A 7882-nucleotide genomic window follows, 5' to 3' on the forward strand; every position below is an offset into this window, starting at 1 on the left:
GAAAAGTCCAGGCCCAGATGGATTCACCAATGAATTCTATAAAACCTTTAGTGAGGAGCTAATACCAATACTCCTCAAACTCTTCTGCGAAACAGAAACAGAGAGAGAAATCCCAAACTCATTCTATGAAGCTAATATCATACTCATCGCCCAAACCAGGCAAAGACCCAACCAAGAAAGAGAACTACAGACCAATATCACTAATGAACACAGACGCAAAGCTCCTCAATAAAATATTAGCTAATAGGATCCAGAAACTGATCAAGAAAATTATACATCATGACCAAGTAGGCTTCATCCCACAGTCACAAGGATGGTTCAACATCCGTAAATCAATCAATGTAATTCACCACATCAACAGAACTAAAATCAAGAATCACATTGTTATCTCAGTCGATGCCCAAAAAGCCTTTGACAAAATACAACATCCATGCTTATTAAAAGCTCTGGAGAGAACAGGAATAGATGGAACATTCCTCAAAACAATAAAAGCCATATACAACAGACCAACTGCTAACACCGTATTAAATGGGAAGAAACTAAAATCATTCCCCCTAAACTCAGGAACAAGACAAGGATGCCCACTCTCCCCACTTCTTTTCAATATAGTGCTGGAATACCTAGCCATAGCAATAAGACAAGAGGAGGACATCAAAGGGATCCACATTGGGAAGGATGAAATCAAGCTATCCCTATTCGCAGATGACATGATCTTATATCTGAAGGACCCAAAAAACTCAGTCCCCAAACTCCTACACCTAATAAACCATTTGGGCAAAGTAGCAGGCTACAAAATCAATCCACAAAAGTCAGCAGCTTTTCTGTACACCAGCAATATACAAGCAGAAAAGGAAATTATGGAAATAATTCCTTTTACAGTAGCCAAAAAAAAGAATAAAGTACTTAGGGATCAACCTAACCAAAGACGTGACGGACCTATTTAATGAGAACTATAAAAACCAAATAAAGGAACTCAAAGAAGACACAGGAGATGGAAAGACCTCCCATGCTCATGAGTAGGCAGAATCAATATAGTGAAAATGGCCAAATTGTTATACAAATTCAATGCAATCCCCATCAAAATCCCAGCTACATTCTTCACTGAAATAGAGAAAGCAACCCATATGGAATAGCAAAATATTCATATGGAACAGCAAAAGACCTAGAATAGCCAAAGCAATTCCAGGCAAAAAGAGCAGTGCAGGAGGTATCACAATACCTGACTTCAAGCTCTACTATAGAGCCATCATAACAAAAACAGCCTGGTATTGGTATAAAAACAGACCTGAAGACCAGTGGAATAGCATTGAAGACCCAAAAATAAAACCGCACTCTTACAGTGAGCTGACATTCGACAAAGGAGCTAAAGACAAACAACGGAAAAAACAGAGCCTCTTCAACTACTGGTGCTGGGAGAACTGGGCAGCCATATGCAGAAAACTCACAGTAGACCCAAGCCTATCACCATGCACCAAGATCAACTCAAAATGGATCAAGGACCTCAATATAAGGCCTGAGTCCTTGAAACTACTGAAGGATAGAGTAGGAAAGACACTAGAACTTATAGGCACAGGAAGGAACTTCCTGAATAGAGTTCCAGGGGCACAACAAATAGGGGAGAGCGTCAACAAATGGGACTACTACAAATTAAAAAGTTTCTGCACAGCTAAGGACATAGGCACCAAACTAGAAAGACAGCCAACCATATGGGAAAGGATCTTTACCAGCACAGCAACAGACAAAGGCCTAATATCTGTCATCTACAGAGAACTCAAAAAACTAAGCCCCTCCAAACCCAATAAACCAATTAGGAAATGGCTACAGGAGCTAAAGAGAGACTTCACAAGAGAAGAAATAAAAATGGCAAAGAAACATATGAGGAAATGTTCAACATCCCTGGCAGTAAAGGAAATGCAAATAAAAACAACCCTGAGATACCACCTCACTCCAGTTAGAATGGCCTATACTCTGAACTCAGGCAACAACAAATGCTGGAGGGGGTGCAGGGAAAGAGGAACCCTCCTCCATTGTTGGTGGGAGTGCAAATTAGTACAACCACTTTGGAGAACAGTATGGAGGTTTCTCAAAAAGCTCAACATAAACATACCCTATGACCCAGCCATACCACTCCTAGGCATCTATCCTGAAGAGCAGGTCCCAAGATATCAAAAAGACACCTGCACTTCCATGTTTATCACTGCACAATTCACAATAGCCAAAATATGGAAACAACCCAGATGCCCCTCCACAGATGAATGGATCCAAAAAATATGGTACCTATACACAATGGAATACTACATAGCAATTAGAAATGGTGAAATATTGGCATTCGCAGGAAAATGGTCAAAACTTGAACAAATAATGTTGAGCGAGACAAGCCTACATCACAGAAAACAAAGGGGCATGATCTCCCTGATACAAAACTGTTAAGGTGGGGGACGGGGGAGACAGTAGAGACCAGGTCTGTGAAACCAAAAACTGCTTGTCAAATGGTATTTCCCACAGGATTGGGTGAGCGACCCTACACTATGTAACTAAAACCAAACAACTACTCAACATATGAAGGTCAAAAATTGACCTTTCAGTGGATCACAATAGCTCAAAAGCTATGTATGTATGTTCATATAAGACTACTGTCGACATATTGTCTATTGTAGACATTACATTTAAAGCCCTAGGCAAATTTTCTTCGGCGTAGGCCACATGACTATTGTATATGTTCTTGGTACATTGGATATTGTATATATGTCTACCGACCTAGGGAAGGGAAAGAAAAACAGGGTGTAAGATATCACAAGTAATGTACATACTGCCCTACTGTGTAACTGTACCCTTTTTGCACAACACCTTGTCAAAATAAAACCCTTTTCTTTAATTAATAAATAAATTACAAAAAAAAACTAAAAGACAATTGAAACCATTTATAAAGCTCCAGTTCTTGGTTCTTGCAATTTTTATCTTTGCAAAATTATCCATGTCCTTAGGAAAGCACAGCTATCTCTGACTTTGAAAGATCCAACAGCATAAGAGAATGCAGATTAACAATCATTACAGACTGATGTATCAGACTATGAGTCAGTATCCCCAAGACAGTTCTGTTTTATATCGTCCCAATATTATTACTAAATAGTACTCACTTTCACTGATCCCTAAAAATGGACTAATTTAGGAAATAAATTATGTACTCACCCACATGTTAAATAATGTACCTAAAATGATATGGAAACACTGATACAGTTGGGAAATATAACCAAGTCAATTAAATTCTAGTCCGGGTTCTCCTTTACTATCACAAATATACAGTTCACAATCATTTCAAAAATCAGAATAAATCTCCCCAGACACAGTAAAACCAATATCAACATTATAGCATGCTGGAACGAATTTTTTTTAAACTATCTCCATGGTAAGTCAATAACTTGTTTCAATAATTCATATAAATGACATTACTTTTGGAAAGAAAAAATGGATTCCAAATGCAATTCTAAATAATGTGCCTAGTAACCAAGCACAATCATCTACTAAAATGATTATTTCTACGCTTCCAGCGTTGCCCAACAACATAAAACAAAATTTTATTCACTACTAGACATTTCAAATTATAAAAATAGTGCCAGTAAAGCAAGTTTTAAGATAACACAATTCTCTAGGTGGATACATCGTTAGATGTAGTGTTGAAATATGTATCATTCATCTAGGGAACTGGCATGATGCCTGCTCAGTTCACAGGCTAAATGACAATTCTTCTCTCATTTATATTTTCCACTCCAGCAAGAAAAATTAAAGCTTACCACTATAGTTTAAACCTGAACCCTGATCAACAAGACCAATCTTAATGAGAACAAAAATAATAGAATCTATGCCATGGATAAACATCTCATATTACCTAAAATTACCATTGTGAAGGGTCAGGAGGATGAAAGGTACGTTCAGGATTTCAGGCTTACTTCCATTCATTCACTCCTTCAATGATATTTACTGAGCATTCAAGACATTAATGCCTTGAACAAAACAGTGATGAACAAAATAAAAACAGCCCTACTCTTAAGAACTTGATATTCTGGTAAAAAAAAAAAAAAAAAATTCAGGGGCTGGGGATATAGCCTAGTGGCAAGAGTGCCTGCCTCGGATACACGAGGCCCTAGGTTCGATTCTCCAGCACCACATATACAGAAAACGGCCAGAAGCGGCGCCGTGGCTCAAGTGGCAGAGTGCTAGCCTTGAGCGGGAAGAAGCCAGGGACAGGGCTCAGGCCCTGAGTCCAAGGCCCAGGACTGGCCAAAAAAAAAAAAAAAATTCAACTCCAGTGAAAGCTGACATGATCATATTAGAGTTAATATATGAAGTCCTAACAAAAAATTAAAGCAAGGTGTAAAAAAGAGATGATTTCATGTACAGAGCTTGATAACAAGAACTATCCCAAGAGACTCTACTAGAAAGACAATATTTCACAAAGAATATTTGCTAAAACATTATCCAGTAACTTTCTGTTCAATCTTGTGCTGGTGTGACCCTTGTTATTGATCCTGGATTCCCTTATTAGTCCTTGTGGCCAAAGATTATTGTTCCAGAATAATTAATGCAATTCTCCTCCATTTACCTCAACCCCTTGGAATATGCTACTAGTTTGTAAAGCCTATTTATTCCTCACTGCAAAGCTTCCTGTTGATTCCCAAATGAATAACATTACTTTTGATAATCTCTATTTTTCAAAAGATGACACCAATAACCTATCTCCATACTGTTATGTAAGTTTAAACTCTAAAATACTAAGGTAAAGAAATGATATTATAAGACATAATAAACTCAGGAAGATGTAATTAAAGTTGGAGTCAGGAAATGTGTCACTAAAGAAGTAACATGTAAGATTAGTGTTGATGAATCAAGTGAAAAGACAGGACAGTATTGATTACTCAAGAGCGGTATCTTCTTCAAGCATCCCTAACTGGGAAAAAGATTATATGTGCTTATAACAGTTGTATGTCTGTGTATATCTGTGTATACATATATGTGTGTATATATAACAAGAAAGTAAATATGGCATATGCAAACCCTCTTAGTGCATATCCAAGTTTTAATGAAAAGCAAAACCTTTCCCAGAAATCTTCCAAATAACTGCCCTTTGTCTCACTGCCAAGTGTATATCTTGTGGCTATCCCTGGGTATCAGAGCCAAGTATCTGATGAGAGAATTGAGTCACCATCATTGTCTAAGGTTATTCACCTTCAAAACATAGACACAAGGCCACTCCAATAGTCAGGTTCCAATAGCCCGGAAGAAGTATGGTTGATGAGTACACAATCAACGCTATCTGCCAAAGTCTAGCATCTCTTTTTGTTCCTGAACTTTGTCCCCAGAACTTTGGAGGGCTTTCCATAACCAAGAAGCTTTCCACATAAGGATAATGTTGATATCAGAGAAGACAAGATGGAAAAAAAAATAATAGTATCAGGTCTTTGGAAGCATCACTCAAACCAACCAAACCTAAAGGACATCTACATTCTGAACTCAGAACACAGGAGAAAACAAAGCCACTGTGGTAGTTTAAGTATGTCTAACCTCACACCCAGGCCCAGTGATATACAGTATTCAGGAGGAGGAAGTGGGTGGGTCAACGTTAGCTTGGGCTATATAGCAGATTCTGTTTAAAAAGAATTTTTTAAAGAAAGAATGCCAGTTCACAATAGTAAGAAATATAAACAAGAAAGATGTGCTCAAGTAAAAGAAGGTATCTTCAAGTAAATTATCTACAAGATATGAAGAATGATTAAGAAGGGAAGAAAGTACATTCCAGACCTAGATTAGCATTGACAATAATCACCCGAGTAGACAGGCAAGAAGTACTGAAAAAGTGGAAAACCTCAAGTGACAAAAAATAGTAAGGGATAGTATGGGGCTGTTATATGTTATGCTGGGAATTTAGACTTTATCCTAGAAGTACTGCAAGGTATGGGAGGGGAAAAGTAACAAAGAAAGTACTGCCTATAAGGTAGTGACATGAATAAATATATAAACCAAAGAATTGCATATACCAGTACTAGAATAAACATTTTATTTTCAAGTAGATTTCAACAACACAGAAAATGACATTTAGGAAACACTGAAACTGAGCAGAGAATCTTCTCAGCAAAGTTCTTAGCAGAGTGGCATCAAGAATCAGCTTGGACTCTTCCTCCCTGGCTGTCTGAGGTCTGTCGCCATCATCATGACACAGTAACTATCCAGACCAGGAAGTTCATGACCAACCAGCTACTTCAAAGGGAGCAGATGGTTTTCGATGTCCTTTACCCTGAAAAGGCAACAGTACCTAACACAGAAATTCGGGAAAAACTTGCCAAAATGTACAAGACCACACCTGATATCATCGTTGTATTTGGATTCAGAACCCATTTCGGTGGTGGCAAGACAACTGGCTTTGGCATGATTTATGATTCCTTGGATTATGAAAAGAAAAATGAGCCCAAACACAGACTTGCATGACATGGCCTGTATGAAAAGAAAAAGACCTCGAGGAAACAGCAAAAGGAACACAAATACAGAATGAAGAAAGTCAGAGGGACTGCAAAGGCCAATGTTGGGGCTGGCAAAAAGTAAGCTGAAGATTGGATAACAGCCAAAGGAATAAAGATCCTGCAATGACTTGACCTGCAGTGATGGTGAATTTTTCACAAAAGGATTAATAAACTGTATAAATCTAAAAACAAAAAGAATCAGCTTGGATAGTAGTGGACTCCATGAATACTGAAATGTGTCAATCTGGGATAGGGGACTACATGGGCTCTATAAAAGAGAGCTATTACACTGTGATTATGTCACACCCATCCCTTAAGAGTACCCAGAAGCCAGGCTTACAAATGGGATTTGTAATGGGCTTAAAGTTATAAATGATCAGGTACAGGAACATGTTTCAAAGTGCTCAAAGATTTGAAATGAGCACATATTGGATCTGAAATGTCCCCAATGCCCAATGTGCTAGAGATTTGGTCTCCAGCTTGGTGCCATAGGGAAGTGGCAGAACTGCGGAGCAGTGAGGACTATTGGGAAGTTTTCAGTCCCTGGAGGTGTGTCCACAAAAGGTATTACAGACCCTGGTCTCTCTCTATTTTCCATATTCCAGTCAGAAGCTGAACAATCTTTATAAGCATGAGGGAACAGGGTCATAAACTAAAATCTCCAAAACGTTGTTCCAAATTAAACCTTTCCTCTTTATAAGTTATCTTTTTTTTTTTTTTTTTCTTGGCCAGTCCTGGGCCTTGGACTCAGGGCCTGAGCACTGTCCCTGGCTTCTTCCCGCTCAAGGCTAGCACTCTGCCACTTGAGCCACAGCGCCGCTTCTGGCCGTTTTCTGTATATGTGGTGCTGGGGAATCGAACCTAGGGCCTTGTGTATCCGAGGCAGGCACTCTTGCCACTAGGCTATATCCCCAGCCCTTTATAAGTTATCTTGACAAGAAAGCTAACACAATATCCTTATCTCAAAACTGTGAAAAAAAACAGGGGAGGGGGAGAGAAATTGCTGTCTGCTAAGCTTATAAACCATTAAAATTACAATTAAACCATTGTACTTTCCTCTGTATTCCAAACCATTGTACTTTCCTCTGTATTCCAAATTTCCAGAAATTATTACAAATATAATTTTCCCAATAATGTACCTTCATTGATTGTAACTTACTGTTTTAATATCTGTTAATATTATAATACAATAATATTGCCAAACATCATTCAAGTAAGCCAAGCTCCTTTTATTCTTAAATGTTAGTAATTAATTCAAACTCACACTTGCACATACAGATTACAGATTTACCAACCTGAATTATTTTCATTGTACTCAGCAAGAAAAATTTTAGATTAAAAAGTTAGGGGGTGCTAGTGGCTCACGCCAA

The 7882-nt window shown here is 38.2% G+C and overlaps 1 pseudogene; it reads left to right on the forward strand.

Moving 5' to 3' along the window:
• Positions 1-5589: 5589 nt before the first annotated feature.
• LOC125353105 lies at positions 5590-7210 on the forward strand (annotated as a pseudogene).
• Positions 7211-7882: the final 672 nt, after the last annotated feature.

The sequence above is a fragment of the Perognathus longimembris genome, chromosome 6, assembly GCF_023159225.1.
Source record: "Perognathus longimembris pacificus isolate PPM17 chromosome 6, ASM2315922v1, whole genome shotgun sequence".
NCBI classification, from domain to species: domain Eukaryota; kingdom Metazoa; phylum Chordata; class Mammalia; order Rodentia; family Heteromyidae; genus Perognathus; species Perognathus longimembris.